The sequence below is a fragment of the Canis aureus genome, chromosome 8 (genome assembly GCF_053574225.1).
Source record: "Canis aureus isolate CA01 chromosome 8, VMU_Caureus_v.1.0, whole genome shotgun sequence".
Classification (NCBI taxonomy): domain Eukaryota; kingdom Metazoa; phylum Chordata; class Mammalia; order Carnivora; family Canidae; genus Canis; species Canis aureus.
The window spans coordinates 30,215,673-30,239,892 of record NC_135618.1 but is presented as its reverse complement, the minus strand read 5'-3'; the positions used below and the strand labels follow the sequence as shown (position 1 = coordinate 30,239,892).

The 24,220-nt window shown below is 33.8% G+C and overlaps 1 long non-coding RNA gene across 1 annotated transcript in view; it reads left to right on the top strand.

The window, feature by feature from the left end:
* Window positions 1-24,220, top strand: part of LOC144318569 (uncharacterized) — a 49,749-nt gene that overhangs the window by 24,772 nt on the left and 757 nt on the right. The window contains exon 4 of the long non-coding RNA XR_013384570.1: window positions 22,416-22,686. This is a non-coding gene — a long non-coding RNA (uncharacterized LOC144318569). The remainder of the gene's footprint in view (window positions 1-22,415; window positions 22,687-24,220) is intronic.

Here is a 24,220-nt window from a genome sequence, read left to right as displayed (position 1 = left end):
CCCAGCCTAATAATCTTTTTTTTCTTTTGCACACTTCACTTCAAGGTAAAGATGACATTTTAATAATGACTAAAAAAAAAGGTAATAGCTTTTAAAAAATATTTTATTTATTTATTCATGAGAGACACAGAGAGAGGCAGAGACATAGGCAGAAGGAGAAACAGGCTCCCTGTAAGGAGGCTGATGCGGAACTTGATCCTAGGACCCCAGGTTCATGCCCTGAGCAGAGGAGATGCTCAACCACTGACCCACCCAGGTGCCCTGGCAATAGCTTTTGAATGGAAAATTATACTATGGAGAAACTTTTTGAAAACATATGTATGGAAATACTTCTGTCATGCAATCAGTGCCAAAGCCCACCTGTGTTACCTACAAAGCTTTCATACCTGCATTCATCAAAAATGGAAATATGTATTTTTAACTATCTAAACCTTTCAAAATAAAGATTTTCAGTGAATTTGAAGTCATCTTTAAAAAACATTTAGACACATAACACTTTTTGAAATTTGCAAGAACATTGCTGAGTTCAAGAAAAACATTCACCTAAGTCATGGGTAGAGTGGAAGAGTAAATATCATTAATACTTAGAGTAGACTCTTTCCACTTACAGCAATTAAAGTATCAAGATAAATTAAACCTAGAACCATATATTTTATATTTTATACAGCGACTTGTAAAGTCAACATTTTTAAAAATAATGAATTCATTTCTATTATATGTCTCTCACTGACAATATTGCTAATATTTTATACTTTAGAGAAAACAAATATCTATATAATAGTGATGAGGTGACATTAGCAAGATGGTGGAACAAGAAGTCCTAGCCTTCCTTCCTCCACAGAAAAACTAATACAATTATACTTGGATCAAAATGGCTTTATGTGAAATCCAGAATACAATTAAGAACTTGAAAGAAAAAAAAAAGTTGCAGCACCTCTGGAACATAAGGCTGTAAAAAGTCACACCAAAATAGATAAGGAAAACAAAATAACCTTGCCTGAATTAGTTCTTCTCTTAAACCAGTTAGCTCTGTAGGAGTTTGGAAGTAGGTGCCATGTTTTCAAGTGTGCAGTTACCAATGCATTCTACAAGGAGCATGAAGAATCAGGAAAATATGCCACAGTCAAAGGGAAAAAAAATCTCCTATCACTGACCCATAAATGAAGATTTATGAATTTCCTGATGAGTGATTTAAATTGATGGCCTAAAAGGAGTTCAATGAGATAAGAAAACACTAACAGACAATTAAATAAAATCAGGAAAATGACACATGAACAAAATGAGAATATCTACAAAAAGACATAAACTCTAATAAAAAACAAATAGAAATAGTGGAGCTGAAAAGTACAATAATTGAATTTAAAAAATTACTACAGGATTTCAACAGATTGGTACAAGCAGAAAAAAAAATCAACAAGCTCGAAGGCAAGTCATTTAAAATTATTCAGCCAGAGAAGCAAAGAAAAGAAGAATGAAAAGAAGTGAAGAAAACCTAAGAGGTTTATGGAATCAGTAAGTGAAGTAATATAGGGATGCCTGCCTGGGTGGCTCAGTGGTTGAATTGGTCACTCTTCAGCTCAGGTTGTGATCTTTGGGTCTTGGGCTCCAATCTCATGTCAGGTTCCTCACAGGGAACCTGCTTCTCCCCCTCCCTGTGTTTCTGCCTCTCTCTTTTTGTCTCTCATTAATAAACAAATAAAATCTTAAATTTAAAAAAAACTCCCATATTCCCTTAAAAAATTAAACTAATATATACATCATAGGATTCCTAAAGGAAAAAAAAGGGTAAAGGAAAGGGGAAAAAGGTCTATTTAAAGAAATAACAGGTGGAAACTCCCCAAATCTGGGGAGGGAAATAGACATCTAGATTTATGAAGCTCAGACAGACTGAATTTAAGAGGCCTACACCAAAGCACATTAAATCAAATTGTCAGAACTCAAAGAGAGAATTTTTAAAGCAGCAAGAGAAAAGTGATTCATTATATAGAAGGAAGTCCCCATAAGCCTATTGGCAGCTTTCTTAACAGAAATCCTACAGGCCAGGAGAAAATGGGATGATACATTCTAAGTGCTGACAGAGAAAAAAAAAAAAAAACCTGCCAACTAAGGTTACAATACCTGGCAATGCTGTTCTTCAGAAATAAAGAAGAAATAAATATTTTCCCAGACAGATAAAAACTGAGGGAGTTCACCACTACTAGATCTACATTACATAAAATGCTAAAGGAATTTCTTCAAGTTGATACAAAAATACATTAATTACTAACATGAAGACATATGAAAGTATAAAATCACTGGTGAAGACAAATATACAATCAATTCAGAATGCCCTAACTCACCTTTAACTCTAGTATAAAAGTTAAAAGACAGGATAATAACTATAATAATAGCTAGTTAATTGAAACAATATAAAATATGTAAATAGCAACATCAATAGCTTAAAGTATGATTGGGGAATAAAAGTATTGAGTTTTTGTATTCAAGTGAATTTAAGTTGTCATTGACTTAAAAATACTGTTCTAAATATGAGATTCATTTAATTCCTATTATGATGTGATTAATAATAAATAATATATATTTTTGTCTTAATCCTCATTTCTGGCACAAAGTTCATAAAACCCTTGGAATTTAAGAAGCTGATGAGCACCAAAAAGGTAACTGTTGTTATGCTAATAAGATGACTTTTCGAACTCACCTAGGGATAGGGATCCTTGCCAGTGGAGTTAATCATATGATTAGAGGGTTGAAACTGTAATCCCACTCCTCTATCTCTGGGAGTAGATTTGGTTTAATCACTGGTGGTTAATGATTTAATCTATCATGCCTATATAACGAAGCCTCTGTAAAAATCCAAAACAAAGAAAGAAAGAAAGAAAGAAAGAAAGAAAGAAAGAAAGAAAGAAGAAAGAAAGAAAGAAAGAAAGAAAGAAGAAAGAAAGAGAGAAGAAAGAAAGAGAGAGAAAGAAAGAGAAGAAAGAAAAGAAAGAAAGAAAGAAAGAAAGAAAGAAAGAAAGAAAGAAAGAAAGAAAGAAAGAAAGAGCTTCTAGGTAGCTGAACACATGGTGGTGCTGGGGAGTGGAGTGGTATACCTGGAGAGAGCATGGAAACTCCACACTCTTTCCCTAAACCTTACCCTGTCCATCCTCTCCATTTGGCTGTTCCTGAGTTATGTTCTTTTATAATAAACTGGTGATCTTATCTTGTAAGTAAAAAAAAAAATACTGTTGAGTTTTGTGAGTTGCTTTAGCAAAGGAGGGTGTTGTTGGAACCTCCAATCTATAGCCAGTCAGCCAAAACCACAGGTAATAACCTCGATCTGTGACTGGCACCTGAAGTGAGAGGGGGTGCAGTCTTATAGGACTAATCCTTTAACCTGTGGGATCTAATGCTATCTCCAGGTAATGTCAGAGTTGAACTGAATTATAAAACTTTGACCTGGTGTCAGAAAATAGCTTGTGGATATGTGGGAACACTCCCCCACCCACCCAAGCATTGGAGCTGACTCCAGGAATCCCTTTAACCATGATAATTACACACAAAAAAACTTATAGTAGGTACACAAAGGATAAAGAGAAAGGAATGAAAGCATATCACTATAAAAAATCATCAAGTCACAAAGGAAGAATAACAAGAGAGGAAGAAAGGAACAAAACCCCTGCAAAACAGATATAAAACAATAAGTAAAAGAGCAATAGCCCTCAACTATCAATAATTACTTTTTTTAAAGATTTTTCATTTATTCATGAAAGACACAGAGAGAGAGGCAGAGTCAGAGGCAGAGGGAGAAGCAGACTCTCCGTGAGAACCTGGATGCAGGACTCGATGCAGGACTTGATGTGGGATGCGATCCTGGACTCTGGGATCATGCCTTAAGCCAAAGGCAGTGGCTAACCACTGAGCTTCCCAGGCATCCCAATAATTACTTTAAATGTAAATGGATTAGATTACCTAATCAGATGACATAGACTAGCTGCATGGATAAAAACAAGTTCTAACCACATGCTGTCTACAAGAGACTTATTTCAGCTTTAAGGGTTCACATAAACTGAAAGTAAAGGGACTACAAAAGATATTCATGCAAATGGTAATCTTGGCTATATTTATGTCAAACGAAATAGATTTTAAGTAAAAAAAACTGTTACAAGAGATCAAGAAGGCTATTACATCATGATGAAAGAGTCAGTTTACTAGAAAGTTATTAAAATTATAAATATTTATGCACCTAACTTCAGAGTACCTAATATATAAGGCAAATAGTAACAGAACTGAAGGGAGAAATAAGCAGGAATGCAATAATAATACTTTTTATTATCTATAATAACTATTATTTTTGTGTTACACTGTATTTTAAATAAAACTATCTAAAAAATTGTTGAAGGAGGCTTCAGTATCCCACATCCGACAATGGTTAGATCAACTAGACAGAAAATCAATAAGGAACTGCAGAGTTGAACAACACTATAGACCAAATAAACATCACAGACATATACAGATTTCATTCAACAACATCATAATACATATTCTCCTTAAATATACACAGAATGCTACCAAGAATAGCTCACAAGGATAGGACACAAAACAAGTCTTAAAATGTTTAAGAAAATTGAAATCATATCAAATATCTTTTCTAATCACAATGACATGAAACTAAAAATCAGTAGCAGGAAAAAAATTGGGAGAACAAATATGTGGAAATTAAATAACACATTTCTGAGGAACTAACTGGTCAAAGAAAAATTAGAAAGGAAATAACTATTTTGAGACTAATTAAAGTGAAAAACGCCCTACTAAAACTTATGGGATGCAGTAAAAGTGGTTCTAAGAGGGAAGTTTGTAATGAAAAATGCCTACATTAAGGAAGAAAAAAGACGTCAAATAAACATCTCAAAGAACAAGAAAAAAGAAGAACTGAGCTCAAAGTTAATAGAAGGAAGGAAATAAAATAAAAATTAGAGCTGAAATAAATGAAAAACAGACTAGAAAGACAACAGAAAAAATCAATGAAACTGGCAAAAATGAAAGATTAGGGATGAGAGAGGACATTACAACTGAGATAATAATACTACAAGAAAAGAAAATTATAGGGCGATACCCCTGATGAATATAAACGGTAAAACACACAACAGAATTTTAGCAAGCAAATTCAATAGGACAGTAAAAGGATCACACACCATTATCAGGTGGAATTTATCCCTTAGATGAAATGATGGTTCAGTATTATGCAAATGAGTAAACATGATACACCACATTAAGAATGAAAGTTACAAATCATATGATCATTTCAATATATGTGAGAAAAACATTTGACAAAATTCAACGCCCATTCATGATCAAGAACTCTTAACATATTGAGGATAGAGGGAACTTACCACTCAACATATTAAAGGCCATATATGGCAAGTTCACAACTAACACCAGAATCCATAGTGAAAAGCTGATACTTTCTTCCTCTAAGATCAAGAACGAGACAAGGATGTCCACTATTGCCACTTCTATTTAACAAAGTACTAAGAGTCATACCCAGAGCAGTTTTGCAAGTAAAAAATGTAGGGGCGGGGAGAGAAGTAAAACTGTGTTTGTAGACAATATGATCTCATAAATAGAAAACCCTAAAAATTCCATTAAAATCTGTCAGAACTAATAAACTAATTCAGTACACTTGTATGACACAAAATCAACATATAAAGTCAGTTGTGTTTCTATATAGTAACAATGAACTATCCAAAAAGAAATTGAAAAAATATAATTCCACTTAAAGTAGTATAAAAAAAAACAATTAACTACGTAGGAATAAAATTAACCAGAGATAAAATATTTTTAAGCTGAAAGTTATAATACATTGATGTAAGAAATTAAAGAAAACAGAAATAATGGAAAGACATCCACGTTCATGATTGTTAAAATGCCATACTACCCAAAGCAATCTACAGATTCAATGGTTTTCCCATCAAAATTCCAATGGCATTTTTACTGAAACAGAAAAAATAGACTTAAAATTCACATGGAAGTACAAAAGACCCAAGTAGCCAAAGTGATCTTGAAAAGAAAGAACAAAACTGAAGCTAATATACTTCCTGATTTTGAAATATATTAGAAAGCTCCATAATTAAAATTGTATGTATGGTACTGGCACAAAGACAGATATATAGCATAGAGAGCACAGGAACAAATCCATGGATATATGGACCACTGTTCTTCCTCAAGAGTGGAAAGAATACACAATGGGGAAGTTGGTCATCTTTTTAACAAATGCTGAGAAATTAAATATCCACCTGCAAAAGAAAACGTAGGGAGGAAGCTTTATGACATTGATGTTGACAATGATTTCATGGATATGACACCTAAAGGATAGGCATCAAAAGCAAAATTTGACCTGTGGGACTACATCAAAGTAAAAAAGAAAATCCTGTACAGCAAAGGAAATAAGAGTTGTAGCATTCCTCGACAGTTGGGTTTTCTCTTTTTTTGTAACACAAGTGGTTGATTTAAGTTTTGATTGCAGAAATATCCGCTTCAGCAATGGTTGTCTTGCATAAACACTTTGCCAGCCACATGACTAAAGAGCTGCACCCCACCTCCATTTTAGTATGCCCCTTTCTCTGAGTTATCTGATGCATTCTTCGATTGTCTTCTATTGTCTTCCACAGAAGATCTAGCATTTCTATTTCATTTAGTATGGATCATAGCTTTCTGCAGGTGTCCAGGCTCTATTCTAGAATATTCCTTGAATTCTAGCCAGGATTAAATTCTGTAATACAGGAGAGTGCTCCTACACAGGTAAACTGTCTCTTCCTCAACTTTATGCTCTGCCTCTTTCATCTAGCAAAGTCTAGTATCATGCATACTCTTCCAGCTTCCATCTTATCAGATCTTGCAGCCACTTCAAAGAGGGTATCATCGCTTTCCTCTGTTAGCAGGGCCAGCATTTCCTGACTGGGTTATAATGGAATATAAAAGTTATGTTGTACCTGTAAAAGGAGGAGAGTAGTATGTATGTTTTCTTGTGAGGAAGAGACTTCTGCATCATCTTCAGGAAACAAGATGCTCTAGATTGGGACATAATACAGTAAGATAATTTTATATCTCTAAAGAGTTCAGAAGAATCTTATTTAATTCAAGATTCTCTGGAACATTGAGTCAGATGTATCCATTCTGTCTTCACCCTTCACATTTCTCCAATCAGGGCTCTTGCTGGTCCAGACTTTTCCAGATTATGTATTCAGTCTCTGGAGCTCTGTTATAATTATGTTCTGGGCCTGATGCTGTTTTTTTGTGCTGCCAATCACTCACAAAAAAAGTGAAAGTTATGTATTAACTACCCGGGTGGCATTCTGGCTTTTATGCATAGTCTTTAGTTGGTGGTTAATCATTTCATACTTAGAATTTCCTTTCATTTCTCCAATATATCAGTTACCTCCAACAGAAGCCATCCAATTTCATGGCTCTTACTTCTTGAGCTTCTATTATGGCTGAGATATTGCATCTGCTTTCAGCAGTTTCCTAATCCAGTTTAACATAGATGAAAGTTTTAACAATTGCACATTTACATTATGCCAGAGGTTAATCCTATTTTATCTACTACCTATGAGCGGGTCCTCGTGGCCAGATGACCAACTGATAATTCAACTCCAATATCCCATTATAGTTCCTGCTTCCTTAAACCACTTCTGACATTGAATCCTCTTAGGTAAAGTTTCCAGGAAATAGAGATCTGCTTGTAGAATATTTATTGAAGACTGCCTTCAAGATAAATACCTGTGAAAGAGTGAAGAAAGTAAGACTGGTCTAATACAGTTATTAAACTGTAATCTAGGGAGCCCTGGAGCTGGGATAGACCTTAAAAATTGCTTGGGATTGGAAGAGTGTGGCATTTACACTTCTGTTGCATCACTGGATGTAGGGTGCCCAGGGGAAGAAGGAGATCTTTTCCTGGTGTCGATCACAAGAGTGGCAACCCTTGGGAATTGGAAGAAATTTTTCAAAGAACATGTGATTTTCACAGGGTGTGCCATAAGACCCCATTCTGGATCCAGGTCTTGGAAATTCCAAATAATATATAGGTTGTATGTATCTCCTTTTGATGTTTTTGATTTTTCAAGTACACCTGAAAAGATTTATTATTGTAATCATTATTATTATATATATTATATATATTACTTCATTATTTTAGAATTTTCAAAAGGCAGGGGTGCCTGGGTTAAGCGTCTGACTCTTGATATCAGCTTAGGTCATGATCTCAGGAACATGAGTTGGACCCTGTGTTGGACTCCTTGCCAGCAAGAAGACTCCCTGAGATTCTTTCTATACTCTCCCTCTGCTTCTCTCTCCTGCATGTTCTCTCTCGCTCCCTAAAATAAATAACTAAATCTTAAAAAAATAAATAAATAAATAAATAAATAAATAAATTTCAAAGGCTAAGAATGTCAAAATCAGGTCTCCAATGATATCGACTCAGCATTTGTTGTAACATGTTGACATTTATTTGCCCAACTTCCAACAAAACATTAGCCTATTATGGTTTCCCCAAATGTATATACCACAATTCTTTCTGGAGAACTATAAAAGCATTACTGATAACTCATGTACAAGTTCAGATTTGGGGTATGCAAAAATATTTCACACTGAGAAATGTTTCGAGTTTTTAAAACTTCTTTTCTCGTGTTAGTTTTTTCTACATATAAGAAAATGAAAGCTTCAATATGCTTCAAGGTGGCAGGTGGAGAAACTTGGTGTGAAGGTTCATAATGGAACCCAGACTTCTTGTTTCCTACTTACAAGTTCTGATAAGTGAACTTCTTTGCTTTCCACTATATCTTCTTAAACATTAAATTCATTTAAAAATACAAATTGTTCCAGGATTCTAAGATAAATATTTTCAATCATTCTGACAATATTTGAAATTAAAAGTTAATAGTTTTGAATTCTGTAAGTCTACTCTTTAATGTTAATTTAAATAGAATGGTCTTCAATGTGTGTAATCAACAAAATCATATGACTCACATTTATTTTTGGATTCTTAGTAAGAATAAATTGTATATAAAATGTGATTATTTGTAATTTTTTATTTCTTTTTTGGGTAGATTTTCTGTTCATGTCTATCCATTTTTAGTGGAGTTTCAGGTATTATCAAAACCTTGTCGACATTCATTGAATACTTACTGTGTTTCTGACATTGTTGTATGTACTTCACACATCATAATTCATTTTCTTAACACTAAGTAAGTATTTAACACTAAGTAAGTACTTAACTCTAAGTAAGTATAGTATTTACTAAGGTAAATACTATAGTATTCCCATTTTTCAGATAACGAACAAGGAAGAGAGATTAAAGGACTTGCCTGAGGTCACACAGCTTGTTGAACTAGGAATGTTGTTCCCTCATCAGTCCAAAGAACTGGCTGATTCTCATCTTGAAGTCTCTGATCAAATGTCACTTCTTTAAAAGGACATTTCCTGGTCATTCCATCTATTGTCGACTCCTACAGTCAACCTCAGAGAAATTACCATAATTTTTAACTATTTTGTTCACTTATGTGCTTACTTGTCTACTTTCTATCCTGTCAAACAGATTCCCTGTTTGCTGCTGTTAGAAATGCCTATAACATAGGAAGGGCTTCATTAAATATTTTACAAATGAATGAATAAACACTCATTTTAATAACATGTGGAATAAGCCTCCATCATACTTCTTCAGTTAAAACAAATATATCATATTTTTATTCTTATTTTTTCAGATAAACTTCAAGATTTATGCTTTATGAATTCTAATAACTGCTTTATGAATTCTAAGGATTTTTCAGCAAATATCTTAGGTTTTTCTGAAGATGTAGCATTGTTTCATCTTTTCTTATGCTATAATTCGTTCTGTTTGTGCTGGTTCTAGCTTGCTTGCCCTCAGATCCATTCCATTGACTCATCTTTGTTTCAAGTTGTGCAGGAGTCATTTCCCTTTTGATGTGTATGGCCAATGCAAGGTGTTAGCCAAGCTTGAAGGATAAAATAAAGGGAGAAACTGGGAATTTTTCCTTTCCTTTCTGCAGATATCTCTGGAATTAGCAATTTCTCCTCTGTGGTTCCAGCCACTTTCATTCTGATTCACAAGATGATGAATTCATCCCACTTTTCTTTAGGTCCCTCCACCTTACAGTCTGGCACTGTTTGGCTGTCAATCTCTGGGATGACTATTTAGCTTCATATGTCTTCCATCCTTTATATAGTCATTTCCTGAATTAAATTATCTCAGCTTTAAGTGCTTAAAATCCCACTATCTTACTAGTGGGATCCTGATAGCGGGTTTGGTGTATTATTATCTTGGCTAGAAATGTTTGAACATTTGAAAAATTGTACTGATTTTCATATCAACATCTATACTGACAAAATTCTATCCATGCTGATTTTACAGAAAATTTAAGGGAAATGTGTAAATATTTAGGAATGCATTGGATGCCTCAATCCCTTTTAGAAATAGGCAGTATTTGAACCAAAACACTTTCTTATTTTTTTAGGTGTGAATGAAAACACTTCTTTAAAGGTCAAAATAGTCATGTGTTAAGTTTTACTTAAAATTAAATTATTTCATTCATGCTGTAAGTGGCTGAGAAATTATAAATACATGATTGTAAAAAATAAAGTTGATGACTTCTATTCAAATTTCATGTATATGTGACTAAAATCTTTCCATAAGTAGAGAATAAGATGCTGTTGATGAAATCCACAGTTTATTCTTATTTGGAAGATAAAACCACCAACAAGGTTAGGCAACTTTCATAAAGGGACTGCACATAATCCAAACAATATAAGATATGAAGTGCTTTGTACCATAGAAGTAATCAAAGTGATCATTAACTCCATAGATTTGGTAATAATTCTTCATAATGATAAAGCATGATTTTCAAATAACTGTTATTTAAAAAATATCTGTATTTGAGACTTTATATAGTGTTTTATAACTTATTTTTACTTCTTCATCACTCACTTTTTCCCCAAAGTTTTATTCACTGATTCATTTATTCTTTTTTTTTTTTTCATTTATTCTTCAAATATAATTTAAATGCCTACTATGTAACAGACATTCTTCTAGGAGCTGGAGATACATCACTAAGAAAAGAAACAGAATTTTCTAGTCCTTGGGATTTTCTATTCTAGCTTTAAAACAAGAACAATAACAAAACAATAATAAAATATCCAGTAGTGTTTAACTCTTAATATTGTCAATAGCTTACACCATATCATTTCTAATTTTTCACCTATAGGTAATGATAGAGGCAATGATATATATATATATATATATATATATAATTTCATAAGGATTCATAAGCCAGGTGAATATTCTTTAAACACAGAGAAAAGTAGTTAAGTGCTAAGTACTTAGTCCAGGTGTGGAAAAAAAATGTTAACAGAAACCTACTGATCTAATCTGCTCAGTAAAATTCAACCTTCTAAAGGATCAAGTGGTTTATGAAGCATTTTATCAATATTGGTGAGCAATTATTCTCCACTTTCACAAACCACAAGACAAAATAAGATTTAAATTTAGGGGAAATTTTACCTAAAGGTTGTGAAACACTATAATACATTAAAATATATGAAATGTATGCTGGGAATCACTAAGCATTGATTTAACAAATTATTTCTGAAATGACTTGTTGGACATAGTATGGAAAGAATGTAAACCAATGGACTTCTAACAGCCTTTCAATGTATCTAAGTTATAATTTCAGTTACTCTTTAGTGTTTATTTTCCTTTAATTTGCCATTAGAAAAACTAACCATGTTTATGATCTGATATAAAGTTGTTTCCTTTCTTAAGGAAGAAACAATAAAGATAAAGTTTAGTTTCAGAAGTCAGACCCCTGGATATAATTTAGATAAAGGTTAGACAGAGAGTTAACTTGCTTTCTTTAATAAATCCACAGAATGAGGTAGTAGGTCTTCCTTGGCTACCTGTTGGATATAGAATAGAAGGTGCAGTTGACAGCTAAAAGGAGTTGTAGAAGCCTCAGTGACATTATGGCAAGCAGGAAGTGGTTTGGGAACTTTAAAAAGACAAGGATATCTAACATTCAACTGTAATTTGAAAAACCCAGTATTCCATAGAAAATTGCTGATTATAGCAGGCAACCAGGGAGTACTGGTGTGGAAAATAATCTGGATAGGTAGAAAAAAGTCACAGGATTTAGAGTACTGTTGAGAATACAGAAAGCTTTGGAAAGAGGTTGACTGGATGAAAAGTCCCACCCACACTCCACCCTTGCCCATCCAAAAATACTGGAGAGTACCCAACCTTCCCACTGTATGTACAAGCAAGAAAATAATCCTTGTATTTGAATATTTACTTATTTATTTTTATTTTTATTTATTTTAAAGATTTATTTATTTATTTATTTATGAGAGAGAGAGAGAGAGAGAGAGGCAGAGACACAGGCAGAGGGAGAGGGAGAGGGAGAAGCAGGCTCTGTGCTGGGAGCCCGCCGCGGGACTGGATCCCGGGTCTCCAGGATCACGCCCCGGGCCAAAGGCAGGCGCCAAACCGCTGAGCCACCCAGGGATTCTCTGAATATTTATTTATTTTTAAAAATATTTTATTTATTTATTCATGAGGGACATAGAGAGAAACAGAGACACAGGCAGAAGGAAAAGCAGGCTCCCAGCAGGGAGCCCAATATGGGACTCGATTCCAGGACCCTGGGATCATGCCCTGAGGCAAGAAGCTCAACTGCTGAGCCACCCACGTGTCCTTGTATTTGAATATTTAAGTATAATGTCACTACTGGAAGACTTGAGGACTTTGAATTATCAAAAGTCATCCTGATTATGCTACCCTTCTAGTATAATAAAAAAAGATCATAATGTATTTCCAAAGGTCTGTAATCTAAATAAACAAAATAAAAAACTATTCATAAAAACTTTTATTAACTACTTGAGGGAGAGTATACTAGTTGCAACTTAAATGAAGAGCTAGTAGTGTGTGTACACAAGAAAGAATTCTTGTTTTTTTTCACAAGAAAGAATTCTGACTCTTCTAGGTAAATCAATAGTATCAAACATCCTTTAAAATACTACCAGTGATGTTAAAACACATAGACAATTATGTGTTAGATAAATAATAAATTTTAGTGGAAAGCTTATTTAAAAAAAAAAAGATTAATACTTGGAAGGGTTAAATCACATTTAATCCTTCAGAGAAGAAAGCAAAATAAATTTATGTTTACAGGATGTTCAAAGAATTCATTCAAAGTCAAATCTTCCCTGTAGTTTTAGGCTAAGAGAGGCCAGTGTTTCACATAATGCTAGCAAATTTGAAGAATCTCTTTTATTTTTAAGATTTTATTTATTTATTTGAGAGATAGAGAGGGTGTGCGAGAGGGATGTGGGGGTGGGCAGAGGCAGAAGGAGAAGCAGATTCCCGGGTTGGAGGGAGGCACACTGTGGGGCTAGATCCCAGGACCCTGAGATCATGATCTGAGCCGAAGGTAGATGTTTAACCAACAGAGCCATCCAGATACCCTAAATTTGGGGAATCTTAATCATACTTTTGAGAAAGTACTACTCCTCCACATGAGTGTATTTTAAAACATTTACTGTATTCTTATGGTGTAAATTTGAGGTCACTGTTTTCCTTTTGGTCAGAACACACCTCCAGGTCAATAACTGGTGTCAGTGCTTCCTAACTACACTTAAGGAAAATCTTAAATTAACCTGCATACAATAATATTATGGATTCTTCCCATTCCTTTTACTAATATTTGATGGAGAAAGGGAAAACAAGCTGGAAGCTGTGTGTGGAGACAAGGGAGGAAGAAATATGATATGTACTCATGGATGAACAAGATATTTATAGCTGGGGCTATCAATATCATAGCTATGTTTTAATGATATTAAGAATAAAGGTACCTCTCTCTCAGTTACCTTGATAAGTTCACAGACATACCTTAGACTGAAATGATTGAGAAACAGTGATTTACACACCTGATTTAACTGAAAGTAACTATATTTCCTTAAAGTTTTTGTTTTCATACAATCACTAGGAAAGTACGATTTAAATATAATAAATGTTTAACTTTGTTCTTATAAATGTGTGAGTGTGTATGTGTATCTGAAATAATTTTATATTTACTTTTCTGGATAGTATGAAAGGGAATGATTTTTCCCATGGTAGAAGGCATACTAACATGGTTTTAAGGAGATTTGAATTCTAAAGCAAGTTCACCAACATATATGTGAATTCAGGTAACACCATTAACTAGTCTATCTTCAGTTCCTCATTTATAGAATAGGTTGATTGAATTTTTAAATCTTCAATATTTCTTTTAGGTCTGATATTCTTTGAAACAACATGTAATGAAGAACATTTTAAAATGAATTTTGTCAGCATGTTGATTTTTGGTTGAAATTTTAATGCTCTGTAAAAATGTATATTCTTTTATGTTTCCAATAGCAACCAGCACAGTAATGGTCAAATGCTACATTCTGGGAAATGTGTATTTAAAAAAATATATAGAAAACTCTTTGATTCATTATTTTTTCACACATTCAGCAAATTTTCTTTTTTCTTTTCTTTCTTTTTTTTTTTTTTTTTTCCAGCAAATTTTCATTGCAGACTTAGTATACACGTTGAATTACCTCCTGGAGATAAAAAGAGCAGGAAAACAAAGTATTGTCATTAATGAGCAGTTTCTTGATATCCTGCTTGGCAAATTAATTTTACCATTTTCAGAAAATCTTTTTCAAAACACATGACAGAGGAAAATACTATAAAATTATAAATTGCAATGGAAAAAGTACTTGATCTGAAAGTTAAATGTATCCTTATGAATGGGTAAGACAAAATTCATATTTTAGAAGTTGTTACCAAAAACTATAGAATCTAAGCAGGTAAAGGGATATGGAAAATTCCACCTGGGATGAAGTGAGTCTAAAAATCCAGTTCCATTGCTTCAAAGATCAGTTATTATGGGACAATGTAAATATGGGAGAAAAAAAATCTGATCATGAAACCAAACTGACTCCTTTCTTTGTGACTAATACTCTATTTCTGGAAAATATGCATTTCAAAGCACCATGAAGAGCTGAAATTATGAAAGAGGAATTCAAAGGTTTGAAAGCTCAGCTGGTCTGAGGTGAGGAAAAGAATGTGGGGTTTGAAACACCAAAGTAAATTACTCTAAGAGTGAACACTGGGAAATGAAGGACCATACCCTAGAATGACCCTTTCCGGGGTCAGGATTTATTGAATGTTACTCTTTATGACTGTTAAACTTCAAGGCATTTCTTTAATCAAAATCTTTCTCATTTATAATAAATCGTTTTTGGATGAAAATATTTAGTTTGAAACAACTTCATTATTTTTCAAAAAAAAGAGATTTCATTACAATTTACTCTTAACAAAACTCTGGATCCTTATTTAGTATTAGCATAAGCATAGTTACAGGAACATGACACACATTTTAAGAAGAAAAGCAGCAATATACAATGAAGAACATTTTAAACTATCGTTGTCTTTTTGAACGTCAAAATCAATTTTATTGGAATGGGGATTTTTGTTGAAATTTAAAAATACATTCAATCCCTTGCTTTCCACCTAAGCATTAAAAACGTGATAAACACATGACCATAGAGAACTTTATTTTGAATGCTTAGCCTTGAGTCAGACAAATATTTTCAATTAGTGTTCCAGGAGTCAAATCTCCTGTCTAATTTAAATCAGCGTCATTAAAGCTATCATCTCTGTCAGAAAAAAATTAAAGCTAGCACATCTGCAAGGCAGCGCAGCTCGCCAAGTCCCACTGTCTGCAGGCAGGCTGCCCAAACAAACAAAAAGTAAATAAATAAAATAACGAATGTCACTTTTAGTCATTTGTGCTGAAGCACAGTACTACTCTTTGCTTGAATGGTGCTAGTGGAGGGAGTTCAAAAACAGGAAATGAACGGGGAAAAAGAGGTTCTTTCACGAATTACTGACTCTCTAGACACCAAACTGCTTTTACCTCTGAATTCTCTGCTTGTAAAAATGCTAATTCACCTTTACTCTGGAAAAATAAAAAAATATGATACAAATTAGTAGTCTGATATGACTTAACATGTAAATGTTACTTTTATCTTTTTGATGATCTTTCTTTGTCAAAGTTTGTCTTGCTAAAGAATCATCTGAAAAAGATAGGCTCCTTATTATTAACCCCTCTCTAAAAGATGCTATTTCTCAGGGATGCTAATTTCAGAGATTGTCTCTGAAAATAGTCTAGTTTCATGCGTGGATGAAAAGTGTCTACCCTTATTTATTTAAGAGCTCCAGTATGAAAAAAAAAATAAAACTACTAAAATAGTAGAAAATGACATTTTGGGTTTCTAATTTTCATAAAATTTCTTAAATTACTTTAAAAAAAATCAAAGGCCTTAAATGAGAGGAAAAATGCATTTTTAGTGCATGGACTGTTTTTAATTTTTTCCAACCTCCTTCAGTTGACTACAGCATGAAAAGAAACCAAAAAACTATTTCACACTAAATGTACTGTAGGAAGGGAGTGGTCCTAGTGGTTAAAGAGTGGGACTTGTAGCTCAGTTTTTTGAGTTCTATTTCTGACTTAATCCCTGGCAAATTCTGTGGTTTTGTGATAGTTGCTTAGATGGTCATATATGGGTTTGCCTATCTGACAACTGGGTGTTGTGAATGCTCTGGAGTCCTAGTAAAAGCAAAGTGAAACAGAGACTTGCATTAAATTGATCCCACTGTTTTTAGCATAATCCTTAAAATGTTTTATTTCAGGTTTGTCTTCACAATATTCTCTGGAACCTACCATATTTAGTGTCTACCAAATATAGAAATTGTGCCCATCCTTCCCTATCCAACCTGAACACCATCTTGTCCTAGTTAGTAAAGTTCATTTGGTTGTGAGAAATAGGAATCTCTTCTGGCTAGGTTAGGTCACAAAGGAAATTTTTCTTCCACTTATGAAGGAGTTCATTTATCACACTTTTGTTATTGAGATTACTGAGACTTGCTGTAAGTGTGGGTCACCATTCAGAGTAGTAAATACAGATTTCAATTAATTTGCTTTATATATATTCTATAGGATATCTTACACAAGAACCAAAACATGACGAGTTTACTTTGCTATCTGATAGGTGCAGTGAATGGCATTTACTGTAGACAAAATGTTGTATCCCTCCCAAATTCTTATATTGAAATCTAATCCCTGATGTGATGGTATTTGGAGGTGGGGCCTTTGTGAGGTAATTAGGTTACAAGGTATAGCATTTGCAAATGGGTTTAGTGCTTTTATAATGGAGGCCTCAGAGAGCTTCTTTGCCCCTTGTGTCATGTAAAGTTATAGTGAAATGATAGTCATCTATGAACCAGGAAGCGGGTCCTCACTAGATGCCAAATCTGATAGCATTGTGATCTTCTACTTCCCAGCTCCCAGAACAGTGAGAAATAAATTTTTGTTGTTTATAGGTTACCCAATCTATAGTATTTTTGTTATGATAGCCCAAGCAGACTATTTTTCTTTCAAAAGTATCTCAATTCTGATCAATAAAAGTAAAGTAGGCTATTGCTGTCCTAGTTGAAGCTATGTACACATCCCTGCTTCTTAGAGCTGTGAATAAACTCGTCCCTGACCTTGTCTTCTTGTTACATATTTTGTTAGTGATAGAAAGACATATATTGGTAAATTTATGTCCCACAGCTCTGTATCGCTCCTAAAATACCACTTTAGAAAGTAGAAAATCAGTCTATACCAAATTTGCCAGTATAATAATATTTTCTCCAGATTCTACTATTATTATAGTTGAAATACATGGAAGAATAACAATTTCTTGATTCTAATATTTTTTATATAAATCTTGATTTCTCTGCATGTGCTCTTCATTTTACAAACATTGTTTGTAAACAATGTTATAAATTGTTATAAACAAACAATATTTATATATAACAGTCTTTTAAAAACAAATATTTAGTATAGTATGGGGGAAGAGAATAATCTCAAATTTCTCTGAGAGAGCTCCAAGAACAGTTGAGCAGTCCAAAATGATAAAATAAAGCCTATGTGTGCATATATACAGACATATATATACATATATACACATATATGTGTGTGTATATATAATATACACATTTATAAAATATGTATTTATTTATTTATTTATTTATTTATTTATTTATTTATTGTGAGCAATTGGCTTATGTGGTCATGGAGGCTGAGAAGTTTCATGATCTGCCTCAAGTGATATAACTCAGTTGGAATCCAAAGGTTTGATAACCAGGGAAGTAAAGAGTACAAATAAGTCTCAGTCCTAGAGCAAAAGGCAATGAGCTGAGCTGAGATGTCTCAGCTAAATGTTTGTCCTTAAAGCAGGAGAAAGAGGTATGTGGGGCACCTGGCCAGCTCAGCCAGTGAAGTATGCAACTCTTGCTCTTGGAGTTGAGAGTTTGAGCCCCACGATGGGTGTAGAGATTGTTTAAAGATATTAAAAAAGAAAAAGAAAAACAGGAGAAGAGGGTCAGAAAAGTAAGAAAATGCATCATGGAAAAACACTTACTCAAATATTTTCTTAGACAACTCCCTATCTTTAACACTTCTCACTTACAATGACTGCTAAAAGTCTATTTTTTCCTGTTTCCATTATGTTCTTTCATCATCTCTTTCTTTCTTCTACTGCTCTGAGTTTCTCCCTTAAGATATGTAATTTTCTCCCCTGCTGATTGCTTTTCTTGCAAAAATACTCCATCTTTTATTCTTGTTCTAGCCCCTAAAATTCTGAGGAATAAAATTCTCTGGCAATGGAAGATTCAAGAAAATGTCTTAGTAATAGATATGGAATGTAAATGGACTCAAAGATGTCCACAGGCTACCAGAATAATAGGCTGGTTAGGCATTCCTTGTAAATATTTCCCAGGAATATTGCTAAAGACAAGGATGATGAAGACTGAGCCAGGTTTTCAAGAAGTAGTAAGAAGTATCTTTCCTGGTGTAGTCAGAGGCTAAATAAGTACATATTTGTTCAGAGCACTATAATATCCATCACAAAATCTCTGGATAATGTTTACATTCATAAAGTTATTTATCTGAGATACCAAGATATATATGTTGTGGGTGTGTATTTAAGTGTGTATTTAAAATATTTCTGATCATTACATGATCAAATTTTATGTAAGTTATAATCTTAAATAAAGATCCATTTAAAGCAGTACTAAGAATGGAGATCTTGTAAAAAAATCACTTTCTATAAGTAATAACAGTTATTCCCAAAGTAGGATGCCTTATTTCCTAATTAAGTGACTTATTAATAGCTTTGTCTTTCTCTACCCAAACATTAAGATTCTAGGATTTCGGCCAATATCCCATTCAAATATGATGAAATCACTATCCATATATATGACATATTTTTGAGAATAACTCATGGCACTATTTTTGCTGGTCTGTATTTGCAGTACAATATGAATGTGTATGCATATGAATTAAGAAATTGTCACCAATGATTTGACATTTTTATATGAATTCCTTGACATTTTCTTTCTTTCATTCTTACCATTCATCAAAATTTACTCAGATATCCTGCTTCAGAATTATTGGATAGGAATAGCAAGAGAAGACTATAGGAAGCAGTGCTGGTTGGTTGTCAATATGAAAGTTCACAGAGGTTAGACACAAAGCGTACAATTCCTTATTATCATGAAATGGTAGAGATGAGGAGGAGATCTAAACTTGATGGGATTTTATCGGCGGAACAAATCCTTCTGAAGTTTGAACACTGATTTGGTAAAATATCCCAGTAAACTGTGCTTCAAGAAATGTGTCAAACTTTGTCTTGATTATCCACACCTCAAAAATCTTGTTTCATCAGTGGTGCTGGTGTTTTGTCTTCCTTCCAGGTTGGTAAGAGCCCCGTGGTATTGCCAGTATCTTCCTGGGGGTCCAATCCTAGCATGGGTCTCAGGAATATAATGACTCATAACTAAAGTCCCAATGCTTTAAAATAATGGACTGGAGTAACTGGGGGACAAGCATTAAGGAGGGCATGTGATGTGATGAGCAGTGGGTGTTATACTGTATGTTGGCAAACTGAATTTGAATAGAAAAATGAAACAAAATAAAATAATGGGCAAAATCACTTAAACAGGCTCTGTTGCATTTTAAAGCTGCATTAAAGTGCACAATTACGTGTCAACAAAAGCATACAGAGTTCAATGAAAAGAGGAAACCAAGGCATTCAAGTGACAACATAGAATGAACATGTAGTTCAGAAGGAAATGTGTAGTCTAGAAGGAAATATTTATCTAAGGCATGATATATCATCAGCCTCAAAGTTTCAAAATTTTGAGTTAGAAGTTCATATGTAATACTTGTAACTTTCCACATGTGCCATGCATTTACAAAATGTTAATACAATTATGATATTTCTTCTGTTTAACGTATTTAATGTCTTTTTTTCCTTTCTCTTCTTAGAAAGCATAAAATGACTCAAGGTTAATGTCAGTAGTGTTTCCTGTCTGCAGCAGTGTGTAAAGTTATAAAGTGATTTTAAAATCCCAGAAGAGAGTGCAACTTGAGAGTTGGCATTGAGATAAACAGAACTTATCTTCATTAATCTTTAAGAATAGGTTTTTTATTTCTTAGAAACTTATTCAAACATATAAATCTTGAGTTAGATTTATATATATTGTTTTAAGGCTATAAGTAAGGTCAATAACATTTCCTTTCCTTATTTTAAGATTTGTAATGCTGGAGATTTTATTCATTTTAATAGTTTATATCCAAGAATTTTTTTTTTTTTTACCATCCGAACAAAAGCAATGATTTATTGGTAATGGCAATGGATGGAATATTGACAGTCTCTGATGAGAATCAAGCAATTATCCAGGAGCTGTAGATCTGATTACATTATGGTCTTCCAGTGTCTTTTGTACCTTAGTTGCTTTCTCCTACTTTTTATGCCTACTATAAAATAAAAAAAATACATATTCTATAAATTCATTATTTATAACGAAAAAATAATGAGAACAGGTGTGAAATAAAGTTTTTGTCACATATTTTGTTTCTGGATTCCTATTTTGAACTCTGAGTGTGCCTAACTTCGTCCTTAAAATGAAACTATTAAAATCGCCACATCCCTGCCTCATGAAGATAGATATGAAGACCAACAGGAACAAAACTAAGAATTTTAAATAAAAGTCATTATAATGACAAGAGTGTTTTACATTTAAAAGTATACCTTCATATAAAGTATTGCTTGTTCTGTAACCATTTAAATCCATATGTGATTTTCAGTCTTAACAGATTACATTGTGAAAACTTTTGAAATAGGATCTACTGTTTGTGCAGCATTTGAATGTGCAATAATTTGACCATACCAGTACTGGCAGAAAATACAATATTGGGAGGGTTATTAAACACTGTTTCTGCAAAACAAATTAAGTTGGAGTTATTCATCACAGATGTTTTAAAAATCAGATCTATTTTGATATTTAACCGTATTTTGCCAGCCTTAAATCTTGTAGTTGGCATTTGTTGTTGCATCAAGAGAATGTATAAGACTGTCATATAAAAATAACAGAAATGTTGTATATAATTCAGAAATGTGTCTTATGTGAGTCTTCAGTTTCCAAAGCACATGCATTTGGTTCCAGAATGAAATGAATTGCTACAAACGGTGGAGGCACAAAACAGACCACATATGGCTGTCTGGAAATAATAATCATTTTAAGTTGAAAATACTGACAAATGCCAGTGGGGTAGATAACTCCTTGAAGACAGGGTAGAGGTGGAAAGAAGGAGTCTGTTTGTTTGAGAAGGTGTAACAATCATTGTGGTTCCTTTTATTATTTATATTATGAAATGATGTGTCCAAAAAAACTATTTGTATGAGTACATTCTTAAGAGGAAATAATCCCTTTAAAGAAACTAAAATCCTTACCTTCAGCAACCTCATTTTATTAGGAGCAGCCAGTGTGAATCAAGATGAATACTACTCTAATGATAGTTGGGGCGCCATGTGCAGTGAAACACCATTGGTGTGGCACTTCTTTTGGCCACGACACGTGATTCATTAAAATGTTTAAAATCCCATCTTCTACTTTTTACTGATAGAGATGTTGATGCTGTCCTGTACCACTTGGTAAAAAGTCATGTTATATTTTTGCTGACACACAGGAGCTTAGTAAATGCCGAACTTATTCAATTAAGAAGAAAAAAAAGATACAGAGAGTAAAAATATCTTGACAAAGGTCCAAAAAATATCCCAGTTTTTACCCTGAATCATTCTATTCTGGTTCCTCTTTTCTACTCTGGACAATTATGAGAAAGAACTAGGATGACAAATATAGCTAACGAAAGGATATTTTTAAGAGAGATGCACATGCATGTACAAGGCCATGCTCCTTGGTTGTGGTGAGTTCACTTATATTTTGTTTTCTTTAGGATATTTTAAACGGGATGGGTCAATCATTTCTGAATTGACTCCTTCAACACTCCAACAGACCAAACTTTTCATCTGCAGAGTATGTTTGATCATGGAAATTGGACTAAATTTGGATTTCTCTGAAGTTCTGTAAGTTGTTTCACAGGAAAGGTGCCAAAAAATACCCAGTCATCACTGTGGGGTACTTGTGACGTAGGATGAACTATGGAAATAAACTTTTCTGTCCTCTCCCCACTCCCGCTTTTTGCAGTACAATGGCCCATCTGTGAGGTAAGAGGGACTAACACCATTTTTAAACAGAGCCTAATTTTCAGCCTCTCATGTATTAGAAAAACTGTAAAATAAATGTCAAACTGCTTAGTCATTTCTTTCTTAAAATAATTGACCTAAGTTCAGAAAAGGGCAAGAAAGACAAACCATTAGGCACAGTAAGAGAGGGATTATATTCAACAGCAATTTTCTTTGAAACATTTTAAGTATTTCTGATGTGTGCAAGAGTTTCCCACCCCCGTAATAATTTCTCATTCAAGAAGTCAAATCTGATGCAATGATTTTAGTTATATAGTAAGATGTTTGGAGAAAATGTATATAAATATCCTAGGCATATATATATATATAAATATTTTATATATAATATACATATTATATATGTCAATATCTATGTTACATATAACAAAAATAGGAAGGATAAAACATCAGTATGAGAAAATATGAATGTCAGATGATCTAAAAGATGATGCATCTGTTCTAAAATCTTGCTACTTAATCTATATCTTCTTTCCCCTAATTCTACCTGTAACGATTTAGCTCTTATTATATTAGAGTTATTTCTATCTCCCATACTTTACTACTATTTGTATTAGGGCCATCCAGCACTGGACCAGGTTTCTTCATTCCCAGTTGGCTTTTGAGGTCTCCATATTTAAGACACTGGTTCTCAATCTGTATCCCCTGATTCCTAGGGATTTGTGAGGAGCTTAAGGGAGATAGAAACTTTTCACAATGTTCACTAAAGCTCCACGAATTCTGAAGACTGCCTAGAACATTTAAATTCCCCCAATCTGACGTCCCAATCTATTATCAGATTATTTCTCTGAGAAGCCAGAATGGACAATCAACCTAAAATACTCCTACAAAAGAAGCGACTCTTTTTTTTTTTTCTCTCTAAACTTTCCCTGCTTTTGAAAGACTTACAATCCGAACGAATTCTACAAAGCTAGGCAAATATCTCCAACGCTTCTTAATGTGACAAGATAAGAAATGCTATCTAGCTAATGGTGCTCCAAATTAAAGGCCTATGTCAAGGACACTGTTTTTCTGTTACATTCTGAATCTGTGTATGAACAGCAAGGACTGCCTGAAAGGTGACCTGGGAAGTGACGTCCTTGGAAGTGATCTCTTGCGAAGTTGAAGGCGGTGAAGTGTGCATCTTCTAGCTTTCCTCTATACCCTTTGTTGTTCAGTGTTACCCTTTCTTTTGCTGAATTCATCTCCTGTAAATGCATGAGCCTGCTTCTGGGAGCCTCTAGGTCTGGCAGCTGGCTGCAGACTACAGGAGTTAGACAGAAATACCGACTCCTTACCATGAATCTACTATATTTCCTTCCAGAGGCGTTAATTCAGACCCAGGTTATGCCTAGCTGGGCGGTGGCCAGAGGAATTTAGACCACAGAGTACAGAAAGCATAGAGTAGAAATAACTCTATTCACCCAAGACACTTTGCCTGAAAGGACCCTTTCACCCTAGTGAGAAGGCCTGAGATGTGACCAGAAGGTGGGGCTTGCTAGACTGACTGCATCATTTC